Below are 25,682 nucleotides of genomic sequence, written 5' to 3'. Positions count from 1 at the left end.
ATGAAGAAGTATTATTAAAAGAAAATGTGTCTCATGAATATATTAAATCATCGAAGCTTAAATTACAATTGTGTTTCTTTTATTTATGCATCACTAATGGGATGCGGTGTTTGCCGTCATATTTGTAATAAATTATTTATAGATGAATTTTATATGAATACTGTTTAATGGTGACTTGTCATTGTAAATGTATTTCTTTTGTTGATTACAATGAGTGTATGAAAATGTACGCACTTCTCAGATTTGATCGGCCAATGCTGACGGAGGAATCAAGGTCTGGTATACCGCACTTTGTTTTGCTAGCTCTTGTGCATGTCTTGGCCAAGCTATGGCTAGTGAAATTTACAAAATTTAAAAAACCCCTTATTATTCGGGTACGCAATCCTAATCTGGCGCTTGAAACATATCACTTCATTTAATTACCTTTTTTCTTAGAGCCTTCTCCGAACTGAACCTATTTTGAAGATCATCGCCTATTTTTTAATTGTTTCGTCAAGCCGGTAACTTTTAAAATATAATTCCTACAATATGGAGGATATTTTAACACAGTTTTATCGAAATCGGAGCCAACATTTTTTTTATTAAAAAAATTCCGTAAAATCGAAAAAAATTTATGGTTTCTGATTTGGATAAAACTTAGTATATAAGGTAATTTTGACCCAAAAAATTCTAAAATCGTATTTATTTGATGATTGGAAGCATAGTTTTTGAAATATCACCCATTATCCCATATTTTGGCTCGATATCTCCGAAACTAGTTGCCTAACCGTTATATTAATACGATTTTTACAATTTTTGGGTCAAAATTACCTTATAAACAGAGTTTTATCAAAATCAGAGACAAAAAAATTTTCTCGATTTTTTCGTTTTTTTATAAAGGGGTACCCCTTAAAAAAATTCCAAAAAATCGAAAAAAATTTATGGTTTCTGATTTGGATAAAACTTAGTATATAAGGTAATTTTGACCCAAAAAATTCTAAAATCGTATTTATTTGATGATTGGAAGCATAGTTTTTGAAATATCACCCATTATCCCATATTTTGGCTCAATATCTCCGAAACTAGTTGCCTAACCGTTATATTAATACGATTTTTGAAATTTTTGGGTCAAAATTACCTTATAAACAGAGTTTTATCAAAATCAGAGACAAAAAAATTTTCTCGATTTTTTCGTTTTTTTATAAAGGGGTACCCCTTAAAAAAATTCCAAAAAATCGAAAAAAATTTATGGTTTCTGATTTGGATAAAACTTAGTATATAAAGTAATTTTGACCCAAAAAAATCAAAAATCGTATTCATTTTATGATTGGAAGCATAGTTTTTGAAATATCACCCATAATCCCATATTTTGGCTCGATATCTCCGAAACTAGTTTCCTAATCGTTATATAAATACGATTTTTGTAAATTATGGGTCAAAATTACCTTATAAACAGAGTTTTATCGAAATCAGAGCCAACATTTTTTTTCGATTTTTTCGATTTTTGTAAAGGGGTACCCCTTAAAAAATTTTCCAAAAAATCGAAAAAAATTTATGGTTTCTGATTTGGATAAAACTTAGTTTACAAGGTAATTTTGACCCAAAAAAATCAAAAATCGTATTCATTTGATGATTGAAAGCATAGTTTTTGAAATATCACCAATTATCCCATATTTTGGCTCGATATCTCCGAAACTAGTTTCCTAATCGTTATATAAATACGATTTTAGTAAATTATGGGTCAAAATTACCTTATTAACAGAGTTTTATCGAAATCGGAGCCAATATTTTTTTTTCGTTTTTTTCGATTTTTGTAAAGGGGTACCCCTTAAAAAAATTCCAAAAAATCGAAAAAACCAATACTTGTAATTTTGGAATAATTAATAATTTTGAATGGAATACGCAAAGTTAGTTTTTGATAAGGAACATTTTTTACATTTAAACTTTTGTTCTATCTCTATCGGTTTACAAGATGGGTCCTACGGACCCAAGACCCAATTGACCTATGATGCTCATTTACCAACTTGACCTCACTTTTTACGTCCTGAGTACGCTGTAAAAATTTCAGCTTGATATCTTTTTTCGTTTTTGAGTTATCGTGTCCACAGACGGACGGACGGACAACCGGAAATGGACTAATTAGGTGATTTTATGAACACCTATGACAAAATTTTTTTCCTAGCATCATTATTTTTAAGCGTTACAAACTTGGGACTAAACTTAATATACTATGTATATTTCATATATACATGGTATAAAAAGAATAAAAAAGAACAAGTGAAAACCTGCTACTTTATCTATTATATACGCATTGTGTTCACGAATCTTACGAAACGATACGATATACGATAAATAGGTATTTTATACATAAAGTTGGGTTGTATATTTTTAAAAAACACATAAAATTTCTATTAGCTATATTAATGGAGCACATTTTACGATCATCTTAATGTTATACACAAGAGTTGCGCGATACGATATAAACTTACCGAGAGAGGGCAATTCAATGCACTTGTCGGCCACACTAAAAACTTAATAATAATAAATATCAAACTATATTCTTAGAGACAACCTCATCTCATACCAAGTCCAACACTCAATTTAGTCGCAAAAACGATACATTGAAGTTCGAAAATTTGAAAATTAAGACGAATTTTACTACGGTTTTCTGCATTCGATTCAATAGATCGTCAGGAAATTTTGTGATTTAAATTGATTTATAAAAAATTATAATTATGCAATTTGCATAAATGATATGCATTTTAAATTGATCGTAAATATACGAAATTTACAATTCAATGAATATTGATAAAAATGATTCCATACTTGCTACTCGGGGTTTTTTGGGGTCGTTGATTACAAATTTCGCTTCAGAATTGATCTTCGAGATACCTGGCGCTCAGAGTAAACGAAATCCACGTCGGTCTCCCAGGTAAGTGGTATCTATAGTGAATGCTATTCCTTGTTCACTCTGGTATCCAGGTACCTCGAAGATCAATTTGTGATATTCGTGTTCCGCGAACCCAAAAACCCCCGCATTGTGTAATGAATCGAACGCAGAAAACATCAAAATTGGTCTTCCTGTTCAAATTTTTCGAACTCGGGCTGTTTTTAGTGTTTTGTTTCTGCGACTAATTTCATAGTGGTAGTAAATATTATGCTCTAAGATGATGCAATAAAACATACTAGTCATGCGGATGTTAAATAAAGATAGATATAGTATATATTTTTTGAAATGTGTCAATAGTTATAATATTCACTTCATAAAGCTATAAATTATTGGGATACAGAAAGCTTGTTTTATTATTTTATATGTGTGCCTATTCGAATGAGGGTGAAAAACTTATTGATTGTAATAATCGAAAATATTAATTGTTTACATCAAAGCTGTAGATTGTATTTCGCATGACAAATATGTATACAATTGGCATTTTAAAAGTAAAAGTTAAAGAAAAGTGTCTACTTTTTGCAATTTATCACAAACAACGGATTCATTGATCCATTTATTGGCGAATGTATTTCAATATATTACAATAAACAAAAATCCTGCAAAGTAAAACCTTCTTGTATATATGGAGTCTTGTACTAAAAAGAACTGGTTTAATCTTTGATGAACAAAAAAGATGTACCTAAAATAAAGTATTAAGTATCATATTAATTATATTTTCTCTAATTTATAAATTACATTACATTGAATTTGATGTCAAAGAACATATATAATGAAATCTGTTAAATTAAATAAAATTATATCTTTTAAGAGATATCATATTAAAATTTAGTACTAATAAAAATTTAATTAGTCAAATATAATACCCTACTATTAAAGGTGTGTGAAGTTAGCACCGTCATGTTGAGATACCAGAGTTCTAATGCGTTAAATAGTTCAATCCCATTAAGGCATCGGAAAATTTGAAAATTGGTAGTGCTAACTTAACGAGCACGTAAAGGTAGCAAAGTTTTGATGAGCATTCTGAAATTCTTGAAAGAAATGGCAGTGTTCTTCGTATTTTTGAAGACACTGAATAATTGGCTTTGAAAATTGACAAAGTTTGTTTACTCTAATTTTCGATAAGAAAGGAATGAAATTATTATTAAATAATTTACTGCGCGCTCAATAAAATATCTGTATAAACGGCATTGGCAGTTTTCAACAAGGGGGTTCTTCGATCAAAATAAAGATGTTATTCATGAAGTTTTTGGGCCTAACTTGCGTTTGTAGTCAAACAAAAATAGAATATCATGGTAATAAAGAAATAATTAATGCACCTCTGAAAACTTACACAGTTGTTTATTAGGTTGTAAACACTTTATATAAAAAAGTCGACCTCTCAGGGGCGTACGTAACCCCCTTTTTTGGGGAGTAGTTGGGGATTTTAATCAGTTTTTTGCAAATTACAAAAAAACTATACATCAAATAAAAATTCAATCAAAAGTTCTAGCTGAAGTATTTGTGCAAATTTTCGTTTTTTCGACTTTCTAGCTTCAAATTTGTTCGAGATATGCCAATTTTAAAAAGAAATATTTTTGGAGAAAATAGACACCAAAGTTTTTTCTATTGCGCCCTCACGGATAAACAGTGATGTTTACGAAAGAATGATTCAATTAAAAGTTGTTAATTTTTTTATAAGGAATAACTTTTACATTTAAACTTTTGATCTTTCTCGGTTTTGCAATGCATTTTATGGCTTATCCGACAATTAATAGACCCCGCAAAAAATAATTGCAAGTTTTAAACGATAAACAAATTAACTTAAATACAACACTGGGTTATGTCGGCAGCAAATATTAATTGTAACTGAACTTTCATGAAAAACGCACATTTTTAAAATCGCACTTTATTTTATTCAATAAATCAGTACTGCATTGGCGTTTTCAATAAAGTTATTAAAAAAAATATTAATTTTATCTGATATCCCTGTACTTATCGATTAACATAATAATGTGTACATTCTGTTTACTGCTCTATGCATATATGTGTGTGTGTGTGTTCGTGTGTCAGGGTGGGTGAAGGTGGTGTGTATGGGAGTCTGAACGATATGTTATTATTTGATTTGTTGATAGAAAGGCGTTTTCACATAAACCTAAGATTTTACCAACTAAAATTTTATGTGTTTCTACATCATTTATTACTAAATTAAGTGACCACAATCACATTCTCTCGAATATTTATTATCTTTCACTAACATTCATAATAACAAATGACATTTAATTTTAACCACGATGGGTACTTAATACTATAGATAAATTAAGGATGTACGAGCGCCAGGGTAATTTTGGGTAAAATGTTTGCTTTTTATATGAAGTTGGACTAAGTCTAAATCAATTCTGAATAGTTTAGGCGGAATTCGAATATTTAGATAAATAAATGACTTCAAAAGTAGGCATATTTACCTTTGGTCTCAAAGGACAACGGTAGATGGATGACATGTTTTTATAGATTTCTTCAAAACTAGTCGGTGGAAATTAAAAAAAAACTATTTAAATTAAGGTTAAAACCTTAATAAGTTATTGAAAAAAAAAAAGACAAAACCCGTACCCGACTAATTAAGGATGTACGAGCACGGTAGGGGAGGAACATCAAAGTAAAAATATATATTTTTCAATTTTGTTGTTTAGTTATGTTATAACTAAACAATATGTTAAGACGAAAAAAAAACAAGTTTAGACGAAAACAAACAATAAAATTTTTTGATATCTGGAGTAATTTTCAAAATATCAATTCGTCTACATTAATGAAATTATAACAAAATTCATCATCAAAGTTGAAAATATGGTACAAATACCTTAAACACTAGGTATAAAATTACCTTGACGCTCGTACTACCTAAAACAGTTTTATGTTTGATAAAGACGACAACAAATTTTGCCAGAGTGATATTTGCAGTTCCAAAGCTCAAGCTTTGGTAAAATTTTTTCTCGAAAGAATTGAACGAGAAATTAAATTTAAGAACTTAATAGAGCTTACTCTTAAATAGCAAAGTTTCAGAAATTTTGACGAACTAAAAGACGGAATAATTATGTTCACGTAAATATAGACCAATTTACGTCATCATTAAAATCTCAAAAAAATATAATGAATTTCTAAAAATTTTTTCATTAAATTCATTCTAAAACTTTTTTTTTAAATTCTGCCGAGATTTTTTTTAATATCTAAGAAAATAGCTGGGAGGGCAGTAGTGAGTGCTTTGAATTGGGAAATCGGGAACTTTGCAGAGGGCACTATCTGACTCGTAGCTCACTACCTTATTCTCGTCTCGTTTCTCTTGCCTTTCTCGGTATCACTAGTTAATTAACAAATCTATTTTACTCATAAATAAATTCCATTTGAGTTTTGGCCAAAAAAGGTCATCCATCCATAATTCACTATTCAATATTAATAGTAATATTTAATTATAAATCAAATTAATAAATAAACAATGCACAACTAATTGTTATAAATAACTTGTTTCATGTATTGAATATGTTATCGATTTTATGTACCGGATGTTAAATAAGTGATGTGTTATTCCTCTTAAGCTTTATATATGCTGCTCAAAAAATTCTTAAAAATGCTTCATCAAATTCAAATAAATTTATTTACAGGTACAACCAAGAGTCAACCCTGTGAAATTGTGATTGTAAGCTTGATTTCAGGATATATCAATATAGTAGTTAGTATTCACTTCATTCGGCGTTATAGGGGATAATCCTGATGTCAAATTGGCCACATTTCCCATAAAAATGAAATACTAGACCTGATACCATGACAAAATTTGAAATTGAAATTAAAATTGTTTAAGAAACGAAGAAGTTATAAGCAATCAAAAATTACATTCAAAGTTTGCCTATCTTCTTTTTGCAAAACAATGTTTTATATGTAATCTTTATGGCGATACCCACGTATGACGTCACTATTTGGATATGTTCCTCTTCGTTTAATTTGGAATTTTAACGTTCATATCTTGCATACAAGTAAAGATTTTTACAAGCTAACTTCACTTTTCTATTCGTGAAGTGAGAAATCTTGATCTGTTATTAAATGTCCGGAAATGAGGGCTTTGATAGTTATGCCCTATGCCAACTTTCATAAAACCAAATGATGATTATAGATGGAGCCGACCTATAATCATCATTTTGAACCATAAATTAAAGTATTATGTAAAAATTTAAAATAGTAAATGTCAAACCATTCATGGGCTACTTTTCTGAAAAATTCTGGTACACTCAGTTGGTGAATGTTTATTGGAAAATTGAATATTCAACGCACGTTATAAAACATTTGATGTGTTTTCATGTTATATGGGTGCTATAGTGGTGGTCTATCCACTACAAAATACTTATATTATATAAAAAGCAAAAAGAAAAGTAAAAAATTACCTTCTACTTATAAAAGGATGTTTGGAAATTCGATACAAAGATTGAACGTGGTTATACTATGGTTTATTTGCAATATTGTTTAGTAACAAAGCGGGGGGTGACCCTTTGTGTGTTGGGGGGGGGGGGCTTTTTAACTGTCGAAAAATGACGTATAATAAAAAAAACTATTGTAGTGCGGATCATAATCGTCAATCGTCCCTGCATTTTTAATATTATAATACCGCGAAGGCGCTAACTCGGGAAGATTTTAGAAAAAGAAAACAAAGTGAGAAAATGTCAAAAAATGCGCTCACTCTCGCAAATTTTTGAACCCAGGTTTACATATATATAACCTGCTTCATAGGTCATTATTTGTATCGAATTAAGAAACATCCTGTATATTTAAACATACTTTTACCTATACATAGTGTACCTATAACAAAACAGCAAACTCCAGCTGCAGCAAGTAATGTTTCTTGTTGAATATATATAAATGTTTTACAAGAATTGAAGGTACATATTTATGTTTTACAGGTATACCAAACAGCTATAATATAATATAAACGCTAAACATGTATTTATTATTATTTAAGGATCTATAAATACGCAACGCATAAAGGTGTGTGTATATCAATATGCTGAAAAAAATTTCCAATATAAATATTTGATAATGGAGTTAAGATCCCAGCATCCCTAAATCAAATGACTCTTTTTGTCTAATAATAATTGTTGAAATACCATGTATTCCCTGAATAATATTCTGATATGACTAAAAAAATTTTTTATTATTTTTGCTAAACTAGCGACCCGCCCCGGCTTTGCACGGGTGCAATGCTGATACTAAATACACTACAGAAAAACTGTGAACGTTGTATATAAAAACATAGCGGCCCGCTCTGGCTTCGCACGGGTATAAAATATATAGCCTATGTGATTAAAATCGATCCAGTAGTTTTGATTTATTCATTACTGCCCGTGGCCCGCACGCGTTAAATTTGGAGTAAAACAATCCCCCTTTCCCTATACCATGAAGATTTCCTGCTATCTTTGGAATATCTAAATTCATACACTACATTTTTACTTATTTACTTTTTACATTTTTAACTATTAACCTCAAAAATAGCAGTACTTCTCCACTATTTAATGGATGTTATTATACATATAAACCTTCCTCTTGAATCACTTTATCTATTAAAAAAAACCGCATCAGAATCCGTTGCGTAGTTTCAAAGATTTAAGCATACAAAGGGACATAGGGACATAGGGACAGAGAAAGCGACTTTGTTTTATACTATGTAGTGATAAAAGGCACTTTTGAATCAATTTTGATCAGAAAAATCCCTTCATTATATTTTGTCCGGAAATTTTGTATAAATACTCCATTGTGCGATGAAAAGTTATTATTTCCATACTCAACGAAACACTAGGGTTCTAGCTTGTATTAGGTGTGTTTCTTAGAATTCAAAAACAACTTATAGAGATCTAATTTCCATCATTAATTTCTTTTAAGTCAAAAAAAAAACAGTGGCAAGAAGTATATTTTTATGTACATATCGGTACTGATACATTATTATTGTGTGTGGCTCAGGTGAGACACGTGCGTGTCACTAACAACAACACCAACAACAAGAACTTTGCATGCGATAATAACGTAGCCCATAAACTCCATACATACATACATCACTACATATTATAAAACAAAGTCGCTTTTTCTGTCCCTATGTCCCTATGTCCCTTTGTACGCTTAAATCTTTGAAACTACGCAACGGATTTTGATGCGATTTTAATAGATAGAGTGATTCAAGAGGAAGATTTTTATGTATAATACATCCATATTATAGTAGAGTAAGGGGTTGAAATAGGGGTTGAAAGGGATATGCTTAAAAAACTAAAAAAGTTGTGCATCGATTAAGCTCAAATATTGACACGATATACAACCAGCTTCAAAGATCTATTGTTTTTATTTACTTTTAACCTTCGGAGGGTAGAAAGGTGTAGCGAGAAAGTGGGAAGGAATTATCGAATATTTACAAAAATACCTAACTGGGGTATCAAATAAAAGAGCATGACGTGTACATTACAAAACTGTTATCCCACGCAAGGAAATGTGGAGGAAGGGGTGCAAGTGGGGATGTTGCCCAGCAAAGCGGGTAGTTCACAGCTAGTATATACATATTTATATCGAATGTTAAAATGTATGTATATTCATATATCTATAAATATATCGACAAATATAATAATATTGGAGGTTTTATAAAACCACTTTAATAATATGAAATTTTAACACAATGGATTTTAAAAATCTGTATAAACTATGTTGGTTGGTTTGAATATTCAGACACGCGTTAAGTAATTATTATTGATTCTGATCATTTAGTAGGTAGCTATTAACTCAATAAAACATAATAATAAACGCAGCTCACAAACTGTATAACGGGTAATGTTTTTAATTGAGATGTATCAATAGTGTGTTGAATATTTTAACATGTATTTTAATAATTTTCTACAGGTTATATAGAAGGTAGTTACCCTTGCCCATAATGCACTAAATTACAGGAGTTATTTTTTTTTTTTTTAATTCAGAATCACGTACTGAATATAAATGCACAAAATTCTTACAAAAATAAGCGGGGGAAATGCCTCCATTTTCTTTTGGTCCACTTTAGACCAAAAATGGTAAAAATGGTTTAATTAAGATAATTAAATTACCTACCTTATAAGTAAATAAAAATTTTTTTGTATCACTAACCGTTTTTGACTTATACGACTATGACGATTTACTGACTATTTGACCGATATCTCTTCTAATATTTGTTTAAACACGAAAATTATAATAACTTAACTTTTAAATGTACAATTAATATTTATGAACTTATCGTTTGCAAGATTAATAAAAAAGAAGTGTACAAAGTGTAATGATAAAAATTCAATAAATATATGAAAAATGTTAATCTTAGTGACATTGATGCTTTTACATCCTTAAACATGATTCTAAAACAAAAGATATTGAAAAAAATTTACCGAAATTTTAACAGTTTAAAATAATTTATTTAATATGATAATGATAATAAAGTGCCGTATTCTTTTCAGGATGTTGATGACTACTTGATTCCGTCCATATCTTGACTGCATTCACCATCTGAGAAAATTTGACCATGTAGCTAACTCCCTTCCACTTCTGTTCCACATTCAAAAGACCGTCATTTACTTTGGTTTTTGTGTATATAATTTCTAAGTTTTGATTATCCTTCAGCCTAATATTCAGGATAATCCTATCTGTATTTCGATTTATAAAGAGTAATTCCGAATATACTGCTTGTGAGAAGAATAATTACAATTCTGTAAATATTATAAACCACATAAAGTTAAAATAATCCTAGTAAAATTTGGCAAACGTTGATCTGTATTTGTCTATAAAATTATTTTCATAGGGTTGCCATATACAAATTTTCATCTCTTTTTTCTCCACCTTAGGAGTTAAATTTCCAAAAATCCGTGAGCGTTTACATCGTAAAAGGAGCAATTATGCTTAACTTCAAGTTAATCGGGTTCATAGCTTAGAGATCTCGTGATGAATCAGTGAGTCTATAGTATTTCGTTTTTATTTTATATGTAGATTGTACAAACAAAAATAAAAGGTTATGAAATTAAAATCAATTATACTTTAGTTAGGTCCGCTACAAGACTTAAAAGTTTTTCTTGTGTCCAGTTAAACGTCAGAAAATTTTATAAATTATTGAGTACGTTAACCTAAAATTTATTTCTTTTTCTACCGTGGATTGTATAAATAAGGAAGAAATAGAACATAATTGCAAATTTGGTATGTTTTATATTTTGTATAAATAAAGTATAAATAGGACATAATTGCAGATTTGGCATGTTTTATATTGAAGCTTCAGAGATAATAAAACCAACTCAATCTGAAAAAATTTTCCATTTTATATAAGAAAGAATTCTTGTCAATTTTTTTGAATAACTGTCACATACATACTATGTGTGATATAAATGTTTACCTGACACGATTATTTATTGATTACATTTGATAACATAAAAAAATATTTGTATTATTACGAAAAGGGAAAGAAATTCATTTAAGTTATTTTTTAAAAAGATCGGGTGTGAAAATCCTGTAGCCTCCGTGTACAAGCTAACATCGAAATATAAAGCACTAGTAGCTGATATTATCTAGTGAGTGCACTTCATTGGCCAATAAGAGCTCCAAGGTTACAAAATGTTTCTTATATGGATGGTGTGTATAAAGTTGGACGTATAAATATTGTTTGATTAAGCAATACGAATAAATTGATGTAGGAAATTCTAAGTCTCCGATCCTAGATTTAATATTTTGGACCTTTTCGTAAAATGTGGAGAAAATTGTGATCCTATAAAGGACTCAAAGGTTGATGAAATATCATAAAGAATAAAATGACTGGTTGAGTGCGTTGTTCTTTTTTGTTAAAAAGAAGTTCTCAACTTGCTGTTCCAGTGTAAATGGGTCCAAAGGTTTTTAGTTAACAGTTTTTGAGATATTGATGGTCAAAATCCTTCGAATTACCTATATTTGCAGTTAAAAATATTGATACAAAAATTATCTATATATTACTAAAGGCTATAACATTTCATCACGTATGTTTTGTACGTGGAGGTAAACAAACAAATGGTTGTAAGTCAGTCGTCAGTCAAAAACACAACTAATGTTGTTTTCGATACATTACAAATAAGGTGTCAAATAGTGTCAGATTTGTTTTGATCATAAGTTACTCTTTCAAAAGCCGTTTTTTGTGTCTAAAGTTCGAAACCTTTTTATAATAATATTGGATAAGAATGAATGTTTTCTAGAATTATTGTTATGTTTGTATACCAAGGACATCAAAACTAAACATTGGATTGTATCTCAACACATAAAATGTACCCGGTGTATATAAATATATTAGTAGAAAATTCATAAAAAATTTTTTCATCAATTGTGTTCGATCTAAATGATTTTTCTAGTTAATGTTAGTCAAAACACAAAAATATATTTCCAGTTGTGTATCAAGATCGAATTTTTGTAGCGAGTTCTGGGATCAATTTTCTTGAATGGCAGCAGGAAAATGTTCTCTTAATTAAAAGCAAGCCTGTATCAATTAAATTTCACTTGTAACAAGTCGTTTTAATTATCCTATAATAATAACTACACGACCAGCTACGGGTCACCATTTCCCTTTCAATACAAAATTCTGAATTAATCCTAGCCAAAGTGCTATCTAGTAAATCGATTTTTTGCGGTTAAGTCCGGCTTTTTGGTTACGGTTAGAATGGTCAAAGATAAGTTTGAATTTGATAAGGCAGGATGCTACCCCTTGGACGTAAGCCGCCATCTTGGTTTGAAGGGGTGAGTTTGTTTTTTGCAATAACGACTACACTATTGATTTTAGCGAAAAAAGTAGACAAAGCAGTTTTGTAGAGAATAACACTCTCTACAAAAAAAGGTCCCGTGCGTTTTTTGCGTAAGTCACATATTAAACAATCTACTGAAAAGTTAGTGCAAAATTTGAGACAAAAATTCTTTTTTGTTATTAAGCATTTGCGATTTAGGCAAGCGAAGGAACAAAAAAAGGGTTCAATGAAAGTTGTAGACGGCATAATGGGCAATAATATTTATCAAAATTTAAATATTTAAAAGCAGGCTATGCGCCTCTAAAACATTATAACGCTCTTTGAGAGTAAAATACCCAGATAAATGTTGCTGTTATAGAAATATTGCAATGTGAGAATCGTAAAATTTCCAAATGATTGCTTAATTTATGAATAATAGACCGTTTTTTTTTTTTTTGGAAAAGTAAGAATCCATGAGAGAAACCTTGATTTAAAATTTTAATGAATGCAAGTTTGGTATATTCGATAAATTAATCAACGTTTCGTTTTTATAAGGAATTCCATAACGTTTGACATAAATTTTCGGTGCCTAATGTGTTACACTCGATGTACAGTTTTGATTTTAGTTTTTATATTCATGATTTTTGTTTGATTTGTCATAGATATCACAAGGGGTGAAGTGAAATACAATCGTATCACATGAATATGGACACAAATATTTTTGGTAACAGAAAAGTTGACATTGATACATGGAAAAACGTTCTGTTCTACACACTATTGTGTTCTACACAATAAACATTTTTTTTCTGCCATTTATATTATTTATTTAACAAAAATTATATTGAATGTTAAATATGTTTATGTATCGTGTATCGTGTATGTTTATTGGATCAAATTTTTATAAGTGATTCTTATGAAATATTTTTTATTCTTTATATATTTGTTGATTTATCACAATCAACAACAAAAAATTTGTACAGTCCAATTAACGTACGAAATCGTTGACATAATTGTTCAAAAAACGGAATTTAGTTGTTATAGAATAATAGAATACAAAGACAGCGTTTTTTCATTTGGGCTTGGCAAGCCTATCAGGATCTCTGATATAATTTGTGAATATTAGATATTATGGTTGGACTATGAAAAACTTGATTTTCCTAAAATCTATAATATTTTTAGGCTCTCGATTTGGCATAATCGCTAATTTGACTTTTGATGACCGTGTGTTAATACCTATGATGCCTATATATTGTCCAATCGAATCATTACGTATTCTCACGTAAGGCAATAAAAATAGTATTCAGTCCATCAATACCCGTTAAAATATTACGTAAATGGAAGGTATGAGTGCTCAAAGGAAGATATTTTATGAACATGACAACTGAATTTACTAGTAATATAAATTTAAACGTAAATGTCTGCGTGTTTGTAGTATGTACGTAGATTCACGTATGCATTAGTCTAAGAGGACGACCATTCAAAAAACTATGACTTGGATGTATCTAACTTAGTACTTAGACCATTAAGTACCTGAACTGAGTGTCAAGCGACTCAAAGTGTGCCAACATTAGAGGCTAGAATTGCTTTGGTCAAATCCATCATGGCGGCGGCGAGGAAATGTCAAAGTATTGTTATCATATTTGCCATAATAGATTCGTAAGAAAAAATTTAAAGTGATGTGTGATAAGCATGCTTTTAAGTCCAAAGCGAAAAAGTTCAGTGAAATCATGATGTTTTATGTAAAACATTTTGTGATTTGAAAATTTGACATTCAGGGTATGTTTTTTTCATAAATGTCCATATATTCAATGTATATTTCTTGATTCCCTATATTCTTTTAATAAATGTATTTTTTTGATAAATGTCCATAACTGACCCAAGCAATTCATCAGATTTTGGCACACCAATCACTGTACGGAAATGCACTTAATGGTCTAAGATTAATACTTTTTACTGACTCTGTAAGCTGTTGGACTTCAATATCTGGAATATTTGAGAATTTCCCAAATGCTTTGAATGTCTAGTAACCTGAAACGGAAGTCCAAAATCTTCCAGAGTTAGATTGGATGTAAATTATAAGCAAGTGTTATAAAATAATAAGTATAAAAGGGAAAGAATATAATTTTAAGTAAAAAGCAGTTTTCTTCCACTAAATTAAATATAAGAGTATTGTGAGAAGGATGCATTAGTTTTAAAGATATATTTTAACAGTTTGCCAGCTTTGTTCGAAATAAATTAGTATTTGTCGACTAGTACCTAGGACAACAAAAAAGCATAAACGATTTTAAACTTCCAGTTAACGTAAACGAAAACGAAAATGGCAGTCTAAAAGCCAAAACAAAGTAACTCGATAAAATTAGATTTTAAAGGCATGCGTTTTTTTACACTTTGGTTTATGCTTTTGTTTGTAAAATTTGTTAGCAACCGTCTCTTGGACTATAATATGCAAGTATATATATATATATATATATATATATATATTTATCGTATAAATGTGTGTATAGATTATATTATTTGAATTCAGATATGTAGTAAATATCTATATATGACTGTGTATATCTCTGCATAATGTACATAATATGCAAATTCGGTGAAATTCAAACATGAGATCATTCGGAGAACGATGATAGAAAGGTTATGTGTTGCGATTGCCTGCAGTATAGTGGTTGGACGACTCGATTCGGTAAGGCAAGTGAATGGACACAGTCAGTCGTCACACTCATCTTCACATTGCATATATTATATTATGTTATGCTTGAATTTTATCTGTTTAAATATTCGAAATTATTAACCAGGTTGTCATAGTGTATTTGTTGTTGGCAACTTGGTATAATCGTCAACTTCTTATCAATAAACGAACAAGCAATATTCAGAAAATTAATAAATTTTTAAAGAAACCGTAAGAGATATATTGCGCAGGGACATAATAGTATAAGATAAGGAAAGGGTGCTTTATTTCCCAACTTCTATCCTGGAAGGAGCTGAAAAGTATCTGTGTTGATTTGGAAAGTGGAGGGAGAAGAGGAGAATTGACGAAAGAACAGCCTGGTCATTATACGAAAATTTCATTGAACATATCTTTAAAATAAGTATATTTTGAAGGAATGAAAATCGTTATATCAAAGTGCATAATATTTGGTAAAAACTAAATATTTCGTTAGTTTTTCTCGCTTGCATGTCAAAAGTTTTTAATTGATATTTCCAATAACTCATATCATGGAATGTTCTTCTCCAAGTTATTGAGATTTCTTTAGTTCCCTTGTTCCTCATAGAATGACCTGTAAATTTTACCACGCAGGTAATAAAAGCATGAATAGGTTGAGTAATGTCTGAATAGATTCGTTAAAGTGCTACACTCGATAAATACGTAAGAATTGGCCAAATATAATAACTTACTTAGAACAGTTAGATTTGGATATTATTATTTATTTTATTGATTTTACACAGCGCTTTTATCTCCTAAAATAGAAAAAGAAATAGGAAAAGAAGTACAGTGAGCAAAAAAATACGAAGTCGTCAGGTGATCATCTCGTAACTTAATTTTAGTTAATTGTATTCTTGAATACCAAAGTAAATGACCAAATGAATAAAATTATGTAAAATCTTTTTTTTCACTTTCAGATCCTTCGCTTTATGTTTCTGACATGCGTAAAGCTTCTATGTAAACGAAACTTAAGATGAGGCTTAACACGAACAAAGGCGTTCAGACGTAAATTTGTTTAGACGTAAAATTAGAAATTTAATTTTCAGGCTGACGCATTCACACTTTGCTGCCTCAAATTATTACAATAAGGAATAATCCTGATGTTGAATTGGCCATATTACCCATTAAAATGTAAAATTAGACTTGATACAATCACAAAATTTGGAGGTGAAATTCAAATTGATTAAAAAAACGAAGGATTATAAGCAATTAAAGAATGTATTCAAAGGTTGCCCATCTCCTTTTAGCAAAGCAAAGTTTTATCTTCTCTATGGCGATATCCACTTATGAGGTCACTAGTGGGTATCTTCCTTCTTGTTTAATTAGAAATTTTAGACGTTCATATCTTGCATAATAGTATAGATTCTTAAAAACCAACTTCATTTTTCTGCACGCTGAGTGACAATTCTTCACCTGAAGCGATAAAAAAAATTTCATCCGATACATTATTACGATGGATTTCTTAAAGTTCTCAGAGACATTCAGGTAGAAATTCGTCGAGTGAAATAGCCTACCATCTCAGAAAATACTGGTTCATTAAAATTTAGTTTAAAACACTTTATCTAACTCCTTTAGAAACTAAAGTAACAAACAGATAATACTGTATTTGAAATTTGAGCTATTTAATTTTATTTGGCTAACCTAGTAAATCTTAGAATCAAGTACACTATGTGTAATATATACAGATATATGTATTTAAATATTCTCTGAAGCTCTCTATACGCACATTTCCATGCAAATGTAAACTGATACAACAAGCAAAGCAAAGCAAAGCCAAAGCACTGCATTTCTATAATACTAGAGCCGTATACCATATAGTGAAGGTTGTTTAAAGTGATAAAGTATTTCTCCGCATACTCAATACGAGCGAATTTGTTTCCGATATCTTCACTGTCTCTGACGCAAGGCAAAATATTAAGAATTGGCCCTATTTGTCAATTTATAGTAGGATGAGTTGATGTTCAGATTTCGGTTAAGTATGAGTTGAAAATGGGATTTATCACCCGGTTTCGGTTAAGAATCTTACCCTGTATGCCTGTGCAAAATTTCTAGTCGATATTCCAATAATAACGAAAATATAAGGGTGTCTTCATCTTAAATGCGACAAACTGTATATAGACACAGTTTTTGTGAATCCATTATTCATAACTTCTCTATATATCAACAATATCGAAAAAGAAAAAAGTAATAAGCAAATGTAAAAAACGACTATTTTCGCTTCTTTTTTCAAGTTTGCTCGGCACCACACATCCAAATCGGACTTAACTTACGTCAATCGATAGGTTTTTTTGAGATCTAGAGCTTTCCAATTTTTTTGCATTGGACATCAACTGTATTTTTAATCTCATGAAAACCTTTTTTTGGACTTGTGGGAATTTTTTTTTTGTCATCCGTTTCATAGATTCATTAGATAATACGTCGAGGTTAAATCCGGTATTCTATATTTGAATCTTTCCTACAAATGAATTCTTCGAAAATGATTTTGACTATAAAATGGTATTACAAGTGCAAAATAACATTCGAAATGTTTGTTATTCAATACAATCAAAATTCTCCATTATATCGAATGTCTCTATATTATACCTCATAAAGAATATACCTACACTATCTAAACCTATTACACTACATAACTAAAGCGAGCTCTAATATAAACCAAACCAAACAACTGACTTGTTAGTCTAGTCAATGAAACAAAACTCCTAGGAGTTCTATGAGTCTCCAGAATTAAAATGAAATATGGTTGAATATAATTTGCTTGCGTTTCTTATATAATTTCCTGGCAATAACGAGAGTGTGTTTTCGTGAAATATTTAAAAAAATAGACCTCTCTAACACGATTTAGGAATGAGCTTTGGCAAATGCGCTAGCTACGGAAAACAGAGTTAGCCAAATGTTGTCAAGGGCAGTAGAGGACATTAGTCTGTGTCCATGACTTTGAACTAAATTATCGAAAAACATTAAGCGTATTTTCTTTCGATTAAATGCGATATTGACATATTTAGTCGCACTTCCTCCGAAAGAGAAGTTTTTTCGAAAAAATGCTTTACACAAAAGATTGTTAGTCTTTTTATGAGGATCAACTTTCTAACTTAAGGTTTTATTCCATCTTTTACCGTTTAGAATTTAAATTGGTTATTAAAAAAATCCGAAGAACTAACTTATCTGATGTCAAAACATTATGCCCCCATCAACTCTAAAATGTTTGTTATTGTTATTTTCTAATTGATTAACTACAACACGAGCTATTCGTCATTATAGATTAAAATGACCCACCCTGTATACTACTTTTTACGATTAGTACTTTTTTTTAAGCAAATATGCGTGACACAACGGAATCCAAGCTGTAAAAATCCTGGTTATCCTCTTCCAGCTTCGTTAACTCTATTTAGGATGTACCACTCGATTATACCCCCGATATTCTTGTTGAACTTTTAACACTTTTATATATTTGTATATTATGTAAAGTTATCTCTTTAAACACTTGCCAATAATATGGAAAATGTTTTTATGCACATTCGAAATGTTTAATTCTATATTTATTTACACAAAAAGTATATATTATCAAAGTATTTAATTTCAATACCATAACTTACATAAAGTTATTGTTGCAACCATTCGAAAATTTATATATCGAATGCATTATAAAATATTTTATAGTCTAAGAGAGCCAGACTTATAGATTTCTATGATGGTCATTTTTTGTTAAAGTCAAGAAAATTAACTCCAACACAAATAAAACTTTTTATAACAAAGAAGTCGGCGTTCAAATTTTGTTACAAATTCTTTGCGTTCAATCAATAACTCAGAAATTCCTTATATTCTAAATATAATTGTTTCTGTCAACAAAACTTTTAAAAAACTTTGAGTAATTTTATCTGAAGAATGAAACGGTCAATAGTTGTGTTTTTTTTTTTAACTCACATGCACAATTTCATGAATGTTCAGTTAGTTTTTTTGAAAATATCTATAATATAGTTTTTTTCTAAAATTTAAAAACTTGTTAAAAACATAACAAAACGCAACCTTTCCTATGATCTTCATGTTAATTATCCGAACTTTAATTGTATTTAACTCGAGATAGAGACGGTCAATCGACTACAAACTTTTTTGGTTAATGTATTAATATATTCCTAATAAGTATACATAAATTTAGAATTTTCTGTCGATATGCCCATAGCAAGACATTATAATTAATGTAATTAAACCTATGTTATGCTGTATGTTGTAGCTGAAAAGAACGTGGTAAACACATCGACCAGCTTGTAATGTTTTAATAAAATAAACTATGCAATTAAAATGCAAATGAATTCAATTGATGTAAGCAATCAAATAGAAATTATCGAATGATTTGTGCATGTTTATATGGGTATGGAATGAGAAGTAAATGGGGTAAAAAGTATATGGTATGGTTGTTATATAGGGTGTCATTGACTTAAGTAATCAACAGACAACAAGTAAAATTTCGGGTACGGAACCCTGATCTCGCACTTGAAACGTATCTAAAAACAATATCCACTAAATTACCTTTTTCCTTAGACCCTTCTCCATACTGACCGATTTTGAAGATCATCGCCTATTCTTTAGTTGTTACGGATACGGATACGGCACTTGAAAGCTAAATGAAGCTAAAAACACTCCCCACTCAACTACATTTCAAACGAACCAAAAAAAAAAAATTAAAATCCAAGAAGTCCGGGTTCGAGTCCTGGTTCGAGTGTAATTTTTTCAATTTTCTTAATTATGATATGATTATTGTTTACATAGAAAATTTTAAATTTCTTTCCTTCACCCCCACCCAGCGCATCTTTGGCACATCCTACTTTGTGATATCTCATTTGAGGGGGCATATAATTTTCTCTTAATCCATCATAAAGAAAAATGAAATCCATCGATTGGTACTTAAAATATTCTACCCAGAAGATTGAATTCATACTCTCCATCTTCTGTGTAGTCTATCTAAAAAGCCAATCAATCGATTTCATTTTTTTTATCATGGTTAAAGAAAAAATTTTATGTCCTTTCAAATGAAGTATCAAAAAATTAGGAAGTGCCATTTGCCCCCCTCGATATCAAAATCAACGTGTTTTCACTCAAAAACAATAATCACATCAGGTCAAGAGTTATTTAGGGTAGATATTTTTGAAATAATCACACTGTATATTATTTAATAATAATAATTATTGACCTTATTTATAAAAATAACATATTTATTTGCAATAAATCTATTAATTTCAAGATTATGATGCTGTTTAAGGTTTAATTGATAGTAGACTGAATATATAGAATAACCAGAAAGTTATTTATCGGACTAGCTTATTTTATTTTATTTATTTTTATTTGTACGAACATAATTTTTTTTTTCTTTTGACAGAAACACCCTGTAAATTAAATAACTAATGTATGCAATAATAATATTATTTCGATGATTTCAATTTGAAATTTATTCGATTTATTACATATTAATGTGCAGAATAAATTTTAAAATATTATGTTAAAAAAAAAAAAAAAAAAGTATGCTTTTAAAAATTCATTTGATTTTACAATGCCCATTAAACTTATTGAAAACACGACCAACCTCGAATTTTCCATTAAATAATACTATTATTTAAATGTGTAAAGGCTGTGTTGATGTGGATGCTGTTGTGTTTACTTACCATGTATCTAAAAAGTGAGGTCACATAAATTATATAAGACCTAGTTATTATTCATTGGCCTAGCTAAAAATATCCTTTCTGAATTGAAAGCTTTGTATTATCTCTGCTTCAAAAAGCGTGTAAGCGTGACCCGGTACCCGAGTAGTAGATTAAGTATTTAAAAAAAAAATAAATTTAAAGAATCGACTGTTAAACTATAATTCAAATAAGTGTACGTTAATAACTATGTATAGGTATTTATACCATGCATATATGAAATATACATAGTCTATTAAGTTTAGTCCCAAGTTTGTAACGCTTAAAATAATGATGCTAGGAATAAAATTTTGTCATAGGTGTTCATAGAATCACCTAATTAGTCCATTTCCGGTTGTCCGTCCGTCCGTCCGTCCGTCCGTCCGTCTGTGGACACGATAACTCAAAAACGAAAAAAGATATCGAGCTGAAATTTTTACAGCGTACTCAGGACGTAAAAAGTGAGGTCAAGTTCGTAAATGAGCATCATAGGTCAATTGGGTCTTGGGTCCGTAGGACCCATCTTATAAACCGTTAGAGATAGAACAAAAGTTTAAATGTAAAAAATGTTCCTTATCAAAAATTAAACAACTTTTGTTTGAAACATTTTTTCGTAAACATCTCTGTTTACCCGTGAGGGCGCTAATTAGGCGGAAATTTTATAATATGTGTACAAACTATACACTAAATGTCGGTCGGTAATGCAGAAACCTATAAAGTCATTTACATATGTACTATACTTTATTAGTTATGTATGTGTCACATGTTTGTATGTGTTATGTGATAAAGAAATCAACACTGACTTTGCATGGTATTTCAACAATTAACTCAGTCAATTGTTTGTTTTCACTTGTTTTGAAATATTTTTGGTACTTTTGTAATACTTTGTAATAGTATACATTATGGTTTTAATATTTTAATATTGAGAATGTGAAAGATAATTTTAGAGGGGTTAAACTGAAGTTTCTACTTGAATAACCCTTTAAATCATAGAAACATTTAAAGGGTCTTTACTTGTACCTACATATACAAACACACATTTTATTATAAATTTTGCTCATAATATATAACACATATTGTTGTGCGTTTATTCCATACAGACAAATAAAACTGCTCGCCCGTATCATAAATTGCAAGCAAAGTGTTTGTTCAGAAATTAAACTTAGAAATTATTGTTATCCTTTGAATACACAAAAATAAAAAAATTCTATATGTATGGCATTAATAAATTTACAAACTTTTAAATTTAAAACTTTATTAAAATGTATTTTGGCAATTAAAAGAAATAATTTAAACAAGTGAAAACAAATAATTGACTGAGTTATTTGTTGAAATACCATGCATAGACAGGGTTGATTACTTTATCACATTACTCATACATATATGTCACATATACATAACTGATATTCCCATATAATACATACTATAAAATTTACGCCTAATTTGCGCCCTCACGGGTAAGCAGTGATGTTTACGAAAAAATGTTTCAAAAAAAAGTTTTTTATTTTTTGATAAGAAACAGTTTTTATATTTAAGCTTTTGATATCTCTAACGGCTTAGAAGATGGGTCCTACGCACCCAAGACCCAATTGACCTATGTTGCTCATTTACGAACTCGACCTCACTTTTTACGTCCTGAGTACGCTGTAAAAATTTCAACTTGATATCTTTTTTCGTTTTTGAGTTATCGTGTCCACAGATGGATGGACGGATGGACGGACAGCCTAAAATGGACTAGTTAGGTGATTTTATGAACACCTGTACCAAAATTTTTTTTCGTAGCATTAATATTACAAACTAGGGACTAAACTTAGTATACCTTGTTTATAACATATATGCAACGTATCAAAACCTTATACTAAAAAATACATTATGGAGCTGTTATGATATACGCAGGTAATGTCCTTGCTGCAAATTCTGCATGTTTTCTAAAAAGTTACGTAATTATAATTAGGCGATGTTAGAATTTGGGTTTAAGCTGTAATAAATATTAAATCAGTCAACATGTCAATAAAATATAAAATGTAATTGAAAATATTTGTAATTGAAAATATTCAGAGAATTACATAAAATCATCCAACTGGCATAAAAGCGATTTATTAAAAACGAATTTTAACAATAAGAAATTTTTTAAAACTGTTAAATAAATACAGATACCTTTTGAAAGAATGAGATTTGTTTGCCCAAAAGCAACTTTTTAAGTTAACTCTTAGCAGTAACGAGTTTAAGGAAAATTCTTAAATAAAACACTGTTTTGGTTTAATATTTTTGGAAGCTAAAAATAAGTTTCTCTTTTTTGACATTTCACGAGATCTTGACACTTTTAGCATTTTTAATTTTTCTACACCAAAAATAAAACACGAAAAAAAAATTCCCAAACTCCATAGTAAAAATACACTTTCCAAATCATGAATTCTAAATGGAACAGGATCTTTATTCTCACGATTTTTCTTTTCTTTTGTATTTTCTCGTTTTTGAGACCGAATTTTATGTTTTTCTCGCATCTAAAAACATTAAATATTAAAAATCCTATGTAAAAATCTTCGTTGACATTCTTTCGTTGAGATCTAAAGTTGACTAAGCTCGGATTGGTCTCTTTTGCTTAATTAGCATTAGAAGTGTTCTGTTTATGTAAAAATTTTGACAACACATGATCAGTAACAGCTTAGTGAATTTCTTCTTAACAAAATTGAATTAACAAAAGTTAGATACATTTTTTTATGAAGATCAACTTTCAAATTTAAAGTGCAATTTTATCTCGTAAATCAAAATCTGCAATGTTTTCTTGAGTTATTTTTTGATTGGTTCAAACAAAACGAGGCGTTAACCAAGATAGATTAAAATAGTCGACCCTGTGTATTTGAAGAAATTTTGTAATAGTAAAACTAATACAAAAACTTTTACGGGCAGGATAAAATGACTGGGGATGAAATTTAAAAGTATAAAAGTATGACATGCTCTGGAACCAGTTACATACCTGTTTTATTATTTGGTAAATAAGACCACTCTCTTGAAATCTATGTACAAGTTTATTGTACTCAAGAAAAAATGGTGAACTCTTACGAAAAATAGTATGACCATCTGCGTAAAAAATTTCTTGGTCCATTAATTGTAATGTATCCATTATGTTTTCTGGGAAAAAGTCTTGAAGTAAAAAAGTACCTAAAACATAAAAGTTGGCTCAACTTCGAGGTTTTCCTATAAGACATAATGAGTTCAAATGGATGAATGTACTGATTTCGCAGGTGGATCTGATACTAAACTATATATATCTATATTAACAATAGATAAATTTCAAGATGTTAGATTTACTTTAACAAGAGAAACAAAAATATATAATAACATACCATCAATCAGTTCTTCTACAAGATATCCATATGTGCGAGGTGGTAACTTTTGCAATGTTTCCCGATTGTATACTTTAAATGTTTTTAATAACTCAATTACCTCAGTCTACAAATATAAAATTAAATTTATTTATTTTAGTACAATTATACCAAATATCTAAAAGGAAAAAATTAATGCTTTTTGAAATTTTCCATACAATTTTTCCATGGTGTCCATTTTCTTCAAAACTATTTTAAAAAATTTTTGTTGAAAATTCAACTTCAAACAAACAACAAACTTCAACTATTAGTTTTGTGAAACATTCGAGAAAAACAAGAAAACAAAAAAAATTCTAGAAAATAATTTCGAAATTTTTGAATGTATTTGGGAGACGTCTTCACGAATAAAAAGCTATGGTTAGAAAAAATTATTTCAAACAAAAGTTGTTTATTTTTTATAAGAAATAACTGTTATATTTAAATTTTTGTTATATCTCTAACGGTTTACAAGATGAATTGTTACTTCAGATTGAACTTTTAGTTGAATTTTTTTTTATTTGATGCATAATTTTGTTTTGTTTGTAAAAAAATGATTAAAACCCCCAATTAACCCCCAAAAAAAGGGTTACTGATGCCCATGCGTGAAAATGTTTACAACCTTATCAACAACTGTGGAAAATTTCAAAGATGCATTAATTTTTCTTCATTAACATGATACTCCATTTCATTTTACTAGACTCTATTTACGAATGCACTATTTTTGTCTAGCCAATTACAACTTTGAACACGTAAGAAATATTTTTAAATATTTGCAGTTTGTCAAAGTAGAACAAATGATAAGCTTCTTTCGCAGGCTAGAAAACTTTTTTTTTTGAGTACATTTTGGAGAATTGACAAGCCTAAGTTCTGAAAATATTTCACTTTAGGGGCTAAATATTAACGTCGAACATTTGCATTATAAAGTTCATATGAATAAACTTCTCGAAATGATCTTCTTTGAAGCTGCAGGCGTTAAAAAAAAGCATATATCATTTCCAATTTGAGATGAACAGTTACTGCTGAGATTGAGTAACATCGCTAACTAACATGCGTTAATAGTTTATAAATTACAATACGTACATCATCAAAATCCATTATAGGAGCTATCCAAGCCACATCATCTCCACCCCATTCCAATTTACTTCTAATTAAGTCTTGTCGAGTTATTATTGGTTTTTCATATAAAGGTAATGCTAGTATCGCTGATAAACCAGCTATGTAAGCAGTACTTATCAGTAACGCTTGTATGAAAGTTATTGTAAAGATAAGACG

At 29.6% G+C, this 25,682-nt stretch overlaps 1 protein-coding gene across 1 annotated transcript in view; it reads left to right on the top strand.

The window, feature by feature from the left end:
- Window positions 1–25,682, top strand: part of LOC123297713 (serine/threonine-protein kinase SIK1-like) — a 456,760-nt gene that overhangs the window by 34,950 nt on the left and 396,128 nt on the right. The window lies entirely within an intron of this gene.

Source organism: Chrysoperla carnea, chromosome 4, assembly GCF_905475395.1.
Source record: "Chrysoperla carnea chromosome 4, inChrCarn1.1, whole genome shotgun sequence".
NCBI classification, from domain to species: domain Eukaryota; kingdom Metazoa; phylum Arthropoda; class Insecta; order Neuroptera; family Chrysopidae; genus Chrysoperla; species Chrysoperla carnea.
The sequence above is the reverse complement of the archived record's forward strand: the minus strand, read 5'-3'. Positions and strand labels throughout refer to the sequence as shown.